This window comes from Parasteatoda tepidariorum, chromosome 6 (genome assembly GCF_982258835.1).
Source record: "Parasteatoda tepidariorum strain Cologne lab strain chromosome 6, Ptep-v5.0, whole genome shotgun sequence".
NCBI lineage: Eukaryota > Metazoa > Arthropoda > Arachnida > Araneae > Theridiidae > Parasteatoda > Parasteatoda tepidariorum.
This window is the reverse complement of record NC_141760.1, coordinates 17,500,631-17,517,082: the sequence shown is the minus strand read 5'-3', so window position 1 is coordinate 17,517,082 and position 16,452 is coordinate 17,500,631. Positions and strand designations below refer to the sequence as shown.

General features: G+C 30.4%; 1 non-coding gene across 1 annotated transcript; it reads right to left on the bottom strand.

Moving 5' to 3' along the window:
* Positions 1 to 7,115: 7,115 nt before the first annotated feature.
* TRNAS-UGA (transfer RNA serine (anticodon UGA)) lies at positions 7,116 to 7,197 on the bottom strand. The gene has a single exon. It is a non-coding gene; the product is annotated as a tRNA-Ser (tRNA).
* Positions 7,198 to 16,452: the final 9,255 nt, after the last annotated feature.

Below are 16,452 nucleotides of genomic sequence, written 5' to 3'. Positions count from 1 at the left end.
AAATCAGGGTAAAATGCCTTTCCACGTGCTATGGAGTGTTTGTGAGGAACTAATGTCGTTAAAAGGAAATCAGCATTCATATGAAAAGATTCTTGGTTATCAAGATGAGTTGATGTAACTGGGGTGGATATAATTTTGGCATTGTTGAAATTGAATTTATGCCCAAGATTCCAACAATGTGCAGCAATTGATAATTTCTCGTATTCTTGATAACGGACATACATATCGCTTTAATTAAATCTTAATTTTAAAGTGAGTGCGCCTGTTTAACAAATTAAGTAAATGGGAGCTTGATTTTTAGCGGAGTTTAAACATGTCGAATGATGTTTTTAATCAGATAATATCTTACCTCTTCGTTTCCTTTGGATTATTTATTTAAGTCTTTAAAATATATAAATGGTATCACCCCTTAAGAAAATTGTTTAATGTAACTTGCTCCCCCCATTGGAGACCCCTGTGATTATTCAACCATTTCTTTTCCATTTATTAATTAAACTAAAGTCTCTGTGTGATAATTTAAGTGGAGTTGTTATCTTATCTTGAGACAAAATGCCTTTTCCTTTAATAAAAACCTGCATATTTGGCGGCCGTTGCTCTGCCGGCAGAAAAAGCACGTGGACTAGAGGAAATGATGTTGCGCAATAAGGATGCAGTCTTCGCTTCTTGGAAGTCAAAAAGCTGCCGCTGGAAATAATTAAGATATTAAATACCAGTTGGTAAAAACCATTCTCAATTTTTTTTTTCCATAAGAAAAGTAAAAAACCCTTGTTTTCCTATGTAAATTATTTATGGATTGTTTAATATAAATCAAAAACACACAATTATTTTATTTTATAACCGTCGTTGAACAGCCGACCCACTTTTTGTGTTTACGACTACCAAAACTCAACTCTATAGCCTTGTAATTTTGAACCCAATCCAGAAGACACGGGAACTCATGGATCAAGTATTGTGAGAAATTTGCCTTCGTGGAGGATTTTTTTGATGAAACTAACTGGCATTTGTGCTACATGGAGAGGAAAATCACAATAACCTCCCACGGTTAGCGTGACGGGGTCTCCAATCCATGATTCGTCTACCATTGAGGATATTTTACGTCAGTACTGTGGCCAGTGCTAGATGGGTGTAGAATTCGTATTGGCCAGCCATCGCGGGGATTCAAACCAGGTTCACCCAATTGGGAGGCGGGCGCTCTATCTCCTGAGCCAACATGGCTCTGTAATATTTTCTTTCTATTATTCTATTTGCTATAAACTTAATTTAAAAATTTTTTTTTAGAAAAACGGGAAAATGGTAAAGCAATTAGGAAATGGCTATCAACAAGTGGAAATACAAGTGAGGATACAAAGTGAGAAAATAAAAGATATTTAAAACTGTAAAAAAATAGATAGAATGTAAAAAATAATGAATTGAATACCTTTTTTCTTTTTACAAATTCAAATAAAAAAATCGAATAGAATAAAATATTTTTATTTTTATCGCTTTTTACCTTTAAAAAAAAAAAAAAATAAAAAAATAAAAAATAAACTAAATTTTACAACAAGATAAAAGATTTTTGAAAATATTAAGATCCATTAAACGATTCATGACAATTATAACACTTTATAAAAAAATTTTGAAGAAAAATATTAGACTTATTTATTTTATAAGCTGTTCCAGGAAATATGTTCAACTAAATATTTTTCAAATATACCGATATTAACTCGAAATGAAAACAAAGCAAAAACATTATTTTAAATCTTAATTTTCAGTGATGAAAGTTTAAGACCTTGATCAAACTCAGTGATAATTCATAGAAAAGCAATTAGACAAAATTTAAAAATCATAAGGGCCTCGCTTTTTGATTAGAGAGGGCATCTTTCCGTTCCATTAATGATACCCAATTTAAACATTCTGTATACCTAATTGAAATTTCTTTTTTTCAAGTTCAAGCTGATTATTTTTAAAACCCAGGTAATCGTTTATTTCATTATGATTAACATACAAGCAAATTTTTCTCACATTAAATTATAATAATTATATACTTTACTAAAATTTATCTTTTTTAGAAAAATTTTGGGTTTTGAGAATAAATTAAACAAACCAGAAAACAATGGTGAGTACGAAGCAAGTTGGTGATTAGAGAGTCCTATTAACTAAAATAGTGCAATAATAAAAAAAGGAACTAATTTAAACAAAATGTTACTTATTCTATTAAAGCATGCTGTGTTATAATAAATCGCAAACACAGTTTAATGTTACATTGGGAGAAAACGTTAGCATTTAATGTAAATTTCCTGTCCATTTCGCTATTTATAAATTCAGTGTTGCAGATGGTTTTATGTAAATGACGACTCTGATAAAGCTGTAAATTAAACATGTAACATCCGGTCTTAAAACAAGCCGATTGTTTTAAAAACTTGCTTTTTATCTCTGTTAAACCACAAAAGCATGGATTGCACATAAATTTTTAACTTAGTTATTTTACAACTTATAAGGAATGTGAATAAAAAGATATTAAATTTATCTCAACTTCTATGCGCTTAACGCGCTCCAGATTGGGCTATTTAGGTTAAATATTTAAGTTTTCATTTTTACGCTCTTGTTAAAGTTTTGATGGCTTTGTATGTACATAAAGCAACAATATAGTTGGGAAACGAGTTTACATAAACGATCTCACTGTTAGAAAAGAAAGTTAGCGCAACGAAATTATTTCTCAGCTTGTTTATATATCTCCTCAAAATTTAAAAGTAAGATTATGAAATTTTGAATAAGTTATTTTTTACTATGCGACTTTTTTTTGATTTAAAATTTGTATGTATTCCTTTTTAACATGAAACTAAATTTCCGAAGTTTCAAAAGTTAGGCGTTGAAATAGGGGCTTCTATACAGTTAACAAAGAAGTAACTCATTCAAATATTTTATTTTATAATCGCCGTTGAACTTTTTTGTCCCATTTTACAATGCCAATTTTACACTTTGGCAAATAATTATTTTTTTTTTTAATATTCAATACTATTTTCTAATTTTTAATGTGGGACCAACATCACATTATAAAATTTTAATTCAAGTTACACATTTAATATTTTTTTTTTAACTAGAGTCCTTGAACAAAATACCAATTGCTAAATAGTTCCACAGTGATGCTCATCTTCAAATAATCGTCTGTTGTCAATCCGTAATCATAAATGAAAGTCATATTACAGGGACAAACAAGTTTCTTTTTCTCGTTCCAATGCTATAGGGAAATAATATTAGTGGGACTTAAAAGCCCCATCGTCACATAAAGGGTGTTTTACATGCGTAACATATATGTGTTCGGACTAGTTATTGGTGGAGACTCAGCATGCGCAATCATCTCCGACCATCCAGAGAACAACAGTTATTTCTATAAAACGCTTTTCCGTCTCAGTAGAAATCCGCCTTTCAGCATTCGATGAAGCTAATTGAAGACCATCAAATTTTGTGAGAAACATGGTAAAACCGTAGTGAAAACTTTTTCTATGGTAGAAATGATTCGTTTATGATTGTTACCCCTTGACAAATGGCATTTTTTAAGACCATCAAGAGATTAGTGATGAAGTCCGCGGCGAAAGGTCAACAATGATCGACACTGGCGAAATGAGTCTGACCATTGTTTTTCGAAGCTCTGTCACCAAGGAAGATTAAAAAGCCATAGATTAAGTGCCTTACACTTGAAGCAATGCAATGATTTTATATTATATATAAAATCTTGCTGTGAAGAATTATCTGAGTTTAAAGACAGACAAATAAATATTTTTAAAAGTTATTAGACTTTTTAAAAATCGCCAATTTGGCGACATTTTTCGGCCTAGAAGATGAAAATGATCCAAAATCACTACCTTATTCTCAGTTTTTGCACAAATTTTTATAAGCCCAGTTAACGCAGCATTGAAGTAAGTTTTAAAATATTAAAAAATTAGACCACAAACGCTTTCTATTTTAACAAAACTGTGGCTTTTCTCCATGTTGGCGTTTTGCACCGTTTTCAATATAAGCAAAAACAGCACTGGCTTAAGAAAGGCTAAACTTGACCTAATTGTCATGAGTAACAATTGCAAATTCACAGCAGTTATACAAATAGTATATTATTAGCAAAATAGCCTCATTTCATATTACGACGGAGCCTTCAAAAAACAGCCTTAAAGTATAAGTTTAAATTGAAAACAAAATGCACCGTTTACAAGATTATGACCAACAATCCACAAATGAGAAAATTGTTGAACGCTGACTGGCCGATTCAAAGGTGCAATCGATTCCCCAGCCGCCTTACAGTCCATTCATGTCTACCACAGACTTCTACGTTAAGAAAGTTCTATGAATCAGCTGACACCATTTCAGTTAATTTAATGAAGGAAAAGATGCGTGCACCACTGATTTTAAAGTGCATTTTCGAAGTACATAACGAGTTCCCTTTGATTCGGGGAAGCCTATTCTCTTTTAAAACATGCATTGATCGCAGCAATACATGTTTTGTTAATGCTGTTGGTTAAGTAAACAACCGGCGTATATGGGTGATTCTCACGAAACATGACAATTCACTGTCCCTTGCTCCAAGATCTAATACTAGAAGAACAGAAGAACTTTTTTTTGAAAAAAACTAACAAATAGCATTGCTGTTAGCATTTTAAAATGACTTTGCACTAGCATTGACTGTTTTGTATACTTAAATAATTTAATTGAATATCAAAATGTCATTTTCCTGGCATGTCCCAAACAATATTTCCAATAATAACTAGTTTCAAAACTTCCTATTCATTTTTCAAAATCTAATTTTTTCTGTCTTATCCTATGTAAGCATTTCTAGAATATACGCAGAGGGTATTGTTTACTAAAACTTCGTTCAAAAAAAAAATTTATGTCAATAATTTGTTTGTCCCATGAAAATCTGTCATTTTTCTGGCTACTTTTATTTAGTGATTTATAACCAAAATAGATAGCGCCAGGAATCAATATCTTGTGTTAATAGATTGATTAGATACCCTCCTATCTGAACATGTCTTCTTGTTGCATGAATAAAGAACCAATTTTCTGGCTCAAAATCTATTTCAAAAAATTTTTCAAGGTGAGTAGGTTTTTATGCTGTCATTTTCCTGGCTTCTTGAAATCATTAATAACAAAAACTACATAGATTTATCTGAGTTATTTTTAGAAACACTGTTGTTTTCTGCAGAATATAAACGTTTTCGGCCAAAATATTAAATTAAAGTAAAGTTATATGCTATAAAATGGCGAATTTGTCATTATCCTGGCTGTCATTTTCCTGGCTTATGAATGCCAGGACATTAAAGTGTTACCCGAAATTCTTTTCAACTGCTAATACCGTAAAGAGGGAAAGCAAATATCAACCTAATACCAAGCTTATGTATGATTGTAAAATGCTTGAATGTAATCAAAGTTATTTATTTGTTTAATGATTGATTATTATACACAATTTTATTCTGTACATATCAGCAACAAAATTTTTTTTGTTTCTTTCTACAGTGGATAAAAAGAATTAATGACTGTTTTTTAAACTTCTAAGGTAATATGTCATTTTCTTGGCATTCAAGATTTGGTGAATTTCTATTTTTTTATTTTCTCGAGTAAATGCCAATAAACTTAACTATAAGATATTAATAAGTGTAACTAAAGAAGTATACAAAAAAATTTTTAGATTATTTTGAAGAAATTTTTTGGTCCGAATTGTCATGTTTCGTGAGAATCACCCATATATGCTACTAGGTACACTAGGTGCTTGGACATGGTTGGATGGTGTATGGAATATTTCCGATACTCAAAAAGTTTGCATGCGTTTAAATTTAAAGCTATAATAATAGGATGAATGTGGTTGCCATTTTTGATACCATAAAAAGAACAAAATTTTGGAGTAAATAAAAATAAAAAGTGCTATCAAGATGGATCGTAGAAGTCGGAATCTTCAGAGGGAAATCTCATCACAAGTTGCAAGACACAGGTGCAACCCTATTTCTTCGTTTATAAAAAAAATGGTCTATTTTTAAAGGAAAAAAAAACAGACGATCTTATTACACTCTCCCCCATATCTGTCCCTCTTTAATATCCCTCAAAACACTCAATTAAAAAAAAAAATTCCAATGAGGCACCTTTAACGATATAAATAATTTGTGAGGGGGGCAGAGGTAAAATTAAAAAGAAATTTCGCACTCTGTCAGACCACGGAACCACGGTTGTCTGAACAAATGAAACTTTCTTCGAATCTTGTACCTTTGTGGCCCCAAAACAAGCTTCAAACACAGGAGGAGTTTTGGAAGAAGGAAAAAAAAAGTGTTGCTTTTATGAACAGATGCTTCTAGGTTTGGATACGTGAAACAGATGTTTTTCTGAAAAATCCGCGGAGCGCGCTAAATCAAAGCCATGCCCCCGCGGAGTTCCGCCTTTCCCTGTGGAGAAGAAAAGGAAATTAATTTTTACCATCACTTGAAAAAAAAATTAATCTTCGAAGCCTTTGAAAAACCGACATGCATATTCTTGAGGAGTGTTTGTTTATTTAGAAATGTGAGAACTCACAGCATCCCACGACATAAAATGGAAAACAGTGCACACTCAATTTTAAAATTTTACTTCACAACCATCGTTGAACAGCCGACCCAATTTCGAGTTTACGACTTTCCGATGTTCAAATTCGTAGCCTTGCCATTTTGATTGAACCCAATCCAGAAGACAAGGGAACTCCTGGATCAAGTATTGGTAGAAATTTGTCTTTGTGCAGGACTTTTTGATGGAACAGATCAGCATTTGCGTTACATGGAGAGGAAAACCTCACACGGTTAACCTGACGGCAAGGGGATTCTAACCCATGATCCGTCTACCACTGAAGATATTCTACATCAGCACTGTGGTTGGTGCGAGCCGGGTGATGAATTCGAATCTACTAGCTATCGATGGGACTCGAACCCGGTTCACCTCATTGGGAAGCGAAAGCTCTGAGCCACCACGGTTCTCAATTTTAGCATTTTGCATTTTATAACCACCTTTGAATAGCCTGCCCAAATTTGATTTTACGACTGCCAATGTTCAACTCCGTAACTGTGTAAGTTTGAACCCAACCCAGAAGACAAGGATAAAAGTGACGAGTAGATTCATAAAAAAAGTGACGCAGCCGGCAGGATTCGAACCTGCGCGGGGAGACCCCAATGGATTTCAAGTCCATCGCCTTAACCACTCGGCCACGACTGCTCGCTTTTTATACAGATATCAATTTTTCAGAGCTGCTGACATACGGAACACAACGTTTGATCACTTTGTTTCAGCAGCTGCGAGATAATTTATCAATGACTGTTTACGTAATAAAATGTAGTCTTATCTAAAATAGCACGTTTCAGCAAAGTGTTAAGAACAAAGTATTATAGATCCTGTATCATCATGTACATTTAACATTATCTTTCTTAAAAGTACCGTGTACAAAGTCTAGGTAGAGAATAAGAATAAGAACATTATTGATTTATGTTTGATTTCTGAAAAATTTAGGAAATTTAAACTATCTAGTTTTCTAATTATTATTTTTGAAGTAGCATTTTAAAATGATTTTTTTTTTTTTTTAAGTTGAGAAATAACTTATAAAATTTTAAGTTAAAGTTACTTATAAATTTAAAATATTGAGTTACTTATCTTTACACAATATTTGCATAAATGTACTATTTAAATTTTTTTTATGAAAAAATAAGCAAATAAATAATAAATTAATAAATGTCTTTTTATAACGGCGTCGAACTCCGTAGCCTTGCAATTTTGAACCCACTCCGAAAGACAAGGAAACTCCTGAATCAGGTATTGGGAGAAATTTGTCTTCGTGGAGGACTTTTTGATGGAACTAATCTGCATTTGCGTTACACGGCGGGGAAAAACACAAAAACCTCCCACGTTAAGCATGACGGCAAGGGGACACTAACCCATGATCCCTCTACCACTGAGGATATTTTATGTCAGTACTGTGGATGGTTCGAGTCAGTTGCAGAATTCGTATCGACCAGCCATCGCTGGGATTCGAACCCGGTTCACCTCATTGAAAGGCGAACGCCCTGTACCCTGAGCCACCACGGTCAAGTTAAAATTATAATCTCTAGATAAATGAAAATAACCCCTGACACAATGTATGAATGAGGTCCGCCCTGTAAACGGGCAGTGACGTGTATCTGGTTGAAGTCGTATTCTTGGTCTTGTTGGTATTGGCAAGTGGCATTAGAAACAACAACAACATATTTAACATAAATAATTATGTCGAAAAATTCTAAATTAACATTTTCAAGATGTTACGTGTTCAAATTTTTTAACCATTTGACGCTGAATTATTATTAAGCATATTTTTTTATACTTTTTTCATTATTTTGTATTAATTTAACCAAAGTAGGTGAACAATATTATAATTAGCATTTTAAAACTTATGATTATGAAATATACAGCATGGAACACCGGTGTCTTTTTTTTTTTGCGTTAAAGCTAAAACCTTCCAAGTGTGACTCACTTCTACGCAATTTTTCAAAATTGCACTTATTTGCAATTATTCAGATCTAAGAGAAACAGTTATTTATAATTGAAATTTCTTTAATTTATTAAATTAATTATTGATAAATAGGAATAAATTTTTTCTTAGACTACTTTTTTTAGGATTTTATATTTTAGTACAAATATAATTCCAATTATCTAACAGATTTATTTTAGTAACTAGTATTATATTGTGTTTTTGTAGTTAAAAAATACTAAAATATATTTTTGCTTGTAATTAGAGAGAATACAAAACATACATAAAAGGGACACCGATGTCTTATCTTTTTCAAAGGGTTAATAAATTATGAATGATAAGATTCTATTTCAATATAACAGATGCATAATTTTTAGTGAAACATGATGGCTATCTTTGATGAGAACTGGGGTTCTATCACAGATTGCGTTTTTACTCCCTTTATATAGCCGTAGGTGTAGGAAGTATATTTCCCACCAATTAATGTCGACGCTATTTTCCCATCTATAATTTGAGCAGATATTAGCTGATAACTTCAGAAAACAAAAATAAATAAATAAAACAATCAGAGGTTTTGTTTATATAAATGTGGGTAACAGTAAAGGTTAGTGAAAGGTTAAGTAGAAGCCATGTTCACATGCTCGTGTTCGTTCACTTAATTATTTCTCTTCGAGTTTATTTGTAAGTAATATATAAATAAGTAATATATAAATTCGGTAATTTAGAAGCACAGAAGTTCAAATTTATGGTAAATTCCTTACAATTGATAAAAATTTGAAAATCCCACTCATCTTTCCCAAAAATCAAATTAATTTTAGAAAAATAGGCTAAATGATTTTCTTTTTATATAAATTAATCTCAGTTCCAAAAATATTTTGACATAACATTAACAGAAAAAAAATGGCACTACAAGGAGAGAACATCCGATGGTTACGTAGTTTGTATGGGAAGCAAAGGCGAAGCTGACCACTGACCACCAATGCTGACCACTTTCTCACTTTTATGTCGTTGGTCAGGAAATTGTGGAACATTGGCCCACAACAATTGACTTTAAATTTTATATTTTCGACACTTTTTGATACTCGTCTTTTTTATGCATTAAAAATAAGCAAATCCTAAAATTCCTTTTATATGCTCAAGTAAAATTTTTTGAAAAGGTAGCTTTATCCTCCAGTTCAATTATATTTATAATTTAAATTGGAATTTTTTTCCCCCGAGAAAGGGAATAAAGTGATTGGGAAAACGTTAGTCATACTTCCCCTTCCTCCTGACAATAATAATAAGCAAATCATAAACCTCCGCCTTCCATTAGATGTATGCGAAATATGCGGAAGACTCCCAATTAATGAAAAATAATTTGTGCTCAAATATTATCTTTATATGCGTCGTTTCAAGAAAAACTGCCATTTTAAAGTGAGAAAATAAAAAGTTTAATCTTTTGCGCGAACGATTCCTGAATTAAAATTAAAAAATGGCGTATTTTCGGAATTGTTTTCTGTTTTTGACATCTAACTATTGAGCATAATATTTTAGTTCAGGAAAGAACTTAACCTTAACAATAAAAAAAAAATGGATCATAATTTCGTGGTCCCAATGATAAGTAACATTCTTCGCAAGATTTAAGTGAAGATTTTAAATTTCCATTATCAGACAAAAAAATAAGTTTAAAGCGTAAAAAAAATAAATTAATATATGAGTTTTTAATTAAAAAAACATTAGACGAAAATTTAAAAGACTCGTATTACATATATATATTATAACAATAAAGTAAAGTATTATTTTACACCAATAGGTCTTTCTGTAGCATGCCGTGTGTTTATATTGTCAACTCACTATACAATACGATCATATTTTATGTTATAGTAGAAACCTTTTTATATGAAATTAGGTGCTCAAAGGTTAAAAAATTAAACAGCATTATAAACTATTTCTGACACAAAAACAAAGTAAAGAAGTAAAATAGATAAAAAAGGAGGGGGATTTTTCATTAAGGTTTCGATTTCGGGTGGAATAGCACCTTGACGACTTCTGATTATTTAGTAAACATAATGAGACTCAAGCAGAAAATATTCGTCATAATTTTTTATTTATTTCGTAATTAAAGAAATACTTTTTAACGTATTCACAAAAACTTGTTAAATTTATTGCACACGGAAAAAAACTTGAATATAAATGTCATTTTCAAAACCTATTTCCAAATGAAGTCTAATTAAAACTTCGTATAATTAGCTTGTTATAAAAGAGGTAAAGCACTATTGTGAAATCTTCTAAAAGTTAATATACCGAAATAGATGAATTGAAGGGAAAGGAGTGATGTCGTAATTGTGAATGGGTGCAATTGTGCGAAAATAAGTTCATTAAAGTACGTCGCCAAGTCAATAACACCTTAGCAGCCGGAATGAAGCCAAATATTTTCTCAGGAAAACTACGCCACCAGAGCAGTTGAAGAACCGAGAATGCAAAAATATGTCTTCGTCCTCATTTAAAAACTCTGGTTGAAGAACCTGACAACGTAAAAAAATTCTTATATCACGTAGTAAAAGATTATTCTTTATGACCTTGAACGTTTAACGCTTCAAACGCCTCCAAATAAATTCATCATTTTATTTTATATATATATATTTTTTTCAAATGAACTGTTTCCAATAAAATAAAATAAAAAATCTTAAAATCGATTTTGTCGTTTTTTGAAGCATATTATTTTTGATTTTCATCATCGAGGGATTTTATTAGCACATGGAGAAGTTAGAGTCGCTCATAACAGTATTTGTTTAAGATTTCTTTTAAAGAATATCAAACGACACAAAATAAAAATTAAAAAAAAAAATCTACGTTTTCTTAGCAAACTGAAAAGGAGAAATTAATTTCATTTTTGTCTGCCTTAAAACGGAAAACGTGGGTTGCATCTATTGATTTATTAACTTTTATCACTACTGATAACTAGTGTCTTTCGTAAAAGTTACGTGTCCAACGTTGTAGGTCATACAAAAATAAAATTAATCTCTCATTATATCGTTTGATCTATTTAATAGTTTGATTATTAATTTATTTTATTCATCGTTTGATCTATTTTATCGTTTGATTATTAATTTATTTTATTCATCGTTTGATCTGTTAATTTACTTTATTTTATATCATTGGATTTATTTTAAAAATGTTAAACAAATACTATGAACAAATATAATTCCTTCACCTGCGGAAAACAGTGAAATTCCACGGCGGTTTAAAATCAAAAATTGTTTAGCGAGTAATATTCATGTACTAGAATACTATTACAAATGATATATCAAATTCATTCACATATGATTTTTCAATTTACTTAGTAACTTAGTTAAATAAATTTGGTTTTGGAATTTATAAAATAAAAGATAACTTATTAATAATTCATTTATTCGCTTCGATTTTTCTATAGTTTCATTGATTTTTTTATGTTCGTTTTCAATAATAGTTCGGTTTAAACATTGTCTCAAAAACTTTCAAATATGATTAAATTTGTGATGCCTTATAATTTTTATAAATGTCATTAAAGTAATATTTTTTCTGTCTTTATAACTCTCATAAGATCAAAATATATTTTTTACCTTTTCTTAAGTATACAGGACCTTTATCCGGACTCGTAGTCGAGAAAGTTTTTCCGATTCCAGCAAAAACTTTTTCGACACCGACTCTGCAATCTTGTCACTAATGTTAACCATGCAATACTATAAAAAATGAAAGAAAGAATGAGAAAAAAAAAATTATAAAAAGCAAGAAACAAACGGGAAAATTTTTTTTTTGTAAGGAATCCATCTCTGTGATATTTCTTAAAGTTCTTTTATTTTTACTTAAATAAATTAAGAATATTTCAGAACATCTTCCATAAAGTATAAATTTAATCTCATATAAATTCGATTGCAAAATTAGAAGCATGTGTTTTGCCAAAGTAGTTCTATTGCAAGTAGCTTGCTAAAATCCCCCCCCCACCCACCCTCCCTTTTTTTTATGTTAATACTAAACTTACAGCTTATAAGTATAAAATTCAATAGTTTAATTGGTAAATAAAGTAAATCACATATCAGGACTTAATTAACTCAGTTAAATAAATTTAGTTTCGGAATGCATAAATTAAGAGATGACTTTTTAGCAATTCATTTATTCATCTATAACAGTGATTCTCAACCTTTTTTTCGTTGCGGCACACTTTTAACGATTTCGAAATTTGACGGCACACAATGAAAAAATTAGATTAAAAGTTGTTTAATTACCTATTTTACACTGTGTTAAATAGTTTGTGATAATAATTTTGAATGTGGAATAAAATAATATGCACTACAAAATCACATTTATTAAGGGATTAATTATTTCTTTCGACCAATTTTTTATTAGTTAGTAACAGTTATTTATTTTTTTTGCTAGTTATAAATTGTTAGCTTGTTTTCTATAATTATTAACTGTTTTTTTATTTATTTCTTGTTGACCAGTTTTTTTGCTAATTATTGTTAGCTTAATTTTTGCTAATTATCCTTTGTTAATTTGTTTTTTATATATTTGTTTTTTTAGTTATTCTTTGTTAGTTTGCTTACTAATTGCATAGCTTACTTTAATGATCAGCTCTTACAACATTTTTTAAAATTGTGTGTTAAACACTTCCATCTTATTTTAAGATTGTCAGAGACAATAAAATCGCCGACGAAGATGCTATCACGCTGTTAAAGCGTGGGAAAATTTTAAAAAGTATATACATATACACTTTTCCTTATTTTAAACTTTACTCATAATTAAAAAAAGCATTATAATTTTTATTGTATCATTTTTAATATTTGGCGGCACATTTTAAGAATTTGGCGGCACACAAAAGTGCCGCGGCACAGTGGTTGAGAATCACTGATCTATAAGTTCGATAGATTCATCTCATCTTAAATTTGATCTTTTTGAGATTAATTCCTTGAATTTCTACAGAAAATAATGGTTAGATTTAGACAAGTATTAAATAAAAATATAATTTCTATTCCGAAAAATATATTTTCAGTTGTTTCATTTTATTTTCACTATCCATTTTAGAAATGGAAAAAATTTTGAATTTTGATAAAAAAATAAATTTTTTAAATAATTTGAAGGGAAAATAATTAAAAGCCTTGGTTTAAAATATTATTAAAATTTAGTCTAGTGCTGCCATCTTTTGACGACGTCTGTAACAAAAATATGCTTTCAAACTAAATCATGTGGTTGTTGATATAGAGCTGTAAACAACTTAAATCTAAAATTATGCTTTGTTTATAACTGTGTTTGCATTGACCGACGGCTTTCAAATAATTTTTGAAAGAAGAAGGCAATTTTTTTTAAAGGCGTATTGTTTGCATTAATTCTTGCATCGGAATAGTGTGAATTTAGGTCTTATGTAAAGATATGCAAAGAACCAATAACTAACTTATGAATAGAAATTAAATGAATCAGTGCATTCAATTTCTTTGCATGACGTATGAATCATTAATCATCAGTGTCTAATTTTACTTATTAACTTGTTGTTGAAATCATTATTATGGAATAAACCGGATTCATAGCATCACAAATTCAAATCATTATCAAAATAGATTAACGGATTTTTATCAAGCATTCAAACTAACGTCACGCCTTATGATTAAACTATTCATATCACTGATACAAATCAAGTGATTAGAAAGAACCAGTTTCTTTGAATAAACTTATTCAAATCAACGTACTAAACACATTGATTCAAAGCAATGCCAAAATGTATCAACTGATTTTTTTCTAAGCATTATGATGAATTAAATAAATTCATATCTCTTGTTCAAGTCAAGTTATTAGACATAATAAATTTATTTGAATTATTGATTAAAATTAATAATAAATTAATAATTCAAACTCATTGACTCAATGTCGAAAACAAACCATCAGCTGATTATATTCGCTTCAACATAGACTGATTATACAATAAACCGATTTGTTGTTTATTAATTCTTATCAATAAGATAACAAGTGGATAGAATTGATTGATTTGAATCAATATTTCAGATTCACTGATTTGATTCAGCATCAAAATGCATCAACGGATTATTCGAATGCGATTACACTCATTAAATTCGAATGATTCACTTATTGGGACAAATTGACCGAAATCAACGTTAAAATAATGACGCAAATCAAATCAGTGAGTTACATGAATTACCGATTACTACTCATCTACTCAACTCATCTCTTAAGTGTAAGAGCATCTCCTTGTTCAATTTAACAATGGTTCTTTGGAACCATAAGTATACAAATGGTAATTAAACCATTAAAGCAGTCAACTGATTAAATTCGAATGATTCACTTATTTGAACCAATTGACCTAAATCAACGTTAAAATAATGACACGAATCAAATCAGTGAGTTAAATGAATTACCGATTACTAGTCAACTCATCTCTTAAGTATCATCTCCTCTCTTAACTCATCTCTTTGTTTAAGTTAACAATGGTTTTTTTAGACCATAAGTATACAAATGGCGATGAAACCATTAAATCAGTCAACTGATTAAATTCCAATGATTGACTTATTAGAACCAATTGGCCTAAATCAACCTTAAAATAATGATGCAAATCAAATCAGTGAGTTTTATGAATTACCGATTACAACTCAACTCACCTCTAAAGTGTAAAAGCTTCTTATTTAAGTTATAAATGGCACTTTGAAGCCGCGAGCCGACAAATGGCGATTAACTAATTAAGTCAACTAATTCAATTCGAAGGATTCACTTATTGGAACCATTTGATCAAAATCAGCTTTAAAATAATGATACAGATCCAAATCAGTGAGTAATTTGAATTACTGATTAGTGCCCAACTCTTCTTTGAAGTACAAGAGCTTCTCCTTATTAACGTTATAAATGGTACTTGGGAACCACAAGCCAACAAATGGCGATAAAATCATAAGAGCAATCATTAATCTTTGCAGAACTCTATAAATATATAACTTATAAGCCTAAATGATGCAATCTATAAGGAAAATGGCGCTCATAGTATTTCACGGTTCTTTTAACTAATTATGTTACACATTAACACATTTCAACTATAACGTAAGGAGGAAAATGTGGCTGATTGAATGGAAAAAGAAAAAAAACTGTTTCACGGTTCGCATTAAATCATATTTATCTTACCTTTTATTTCAAAAGAATAGACTGAAGCGACCTCTGTCTGATCTCCTGGGGTGTAGGGTGGAGTATCAAAAATCTAGATGAAAAATGATTGAAAATCACGATGTCATAATACCTCATAATATATTACGAGATTTCGAACAAAATATTTCGTTGTCTTACAGGTTTGAGCATGACCCCAGGTAATAAGACGGGGAACATTTTCGACCCACGCTTATCATGCAGTTTAGAATTGTGTCTTGCTTTTTTTTTACAGTTCCCATTAATTATGAAATAATGCGTAGTCATATTTGAATTATTTTAAAGGTAATTTGAGAATTCAAAATAGATCTTAACCATTCTTTGGATGCACGCTGATTTCTGGTGTGATGTAGTTGCTCAACTTTGTTGTTGCTGTGACTTCTGATTATTTAGGCCTTCCAAAGATGAAGAGGCCAAAATTTAGTCTCAACTATCGAAGGGGGAGGAGACGGGGAGGCACAATTCTAAATAAGCTTTTTAATATTTTTTATTTAATTTTCACAAATAAATTGATGATGGATATTTACTCTATTTGGCATTATCTTTCGACACATGTCAAATACAAGGGAGCACTTCAATCACAATTTGAGATATAAAGCGTGCGATTATAGTTTTTGCATTAATATTTTCTGGCAAAATTATGCCATTACAATTTTGCTATCAACTGTTTTTGATAGATAGTTAAATAGTATACAGTTGCCTATTTCTAGATATTTGATAAATATCTTTCTTTTAATGCAATTAACGTTAAAAGAATTTTTTAGCTTCATCCAAGTCGTTTACCATTTGTTAAAACTGTAATGAAATTAGATTTTGAAAAA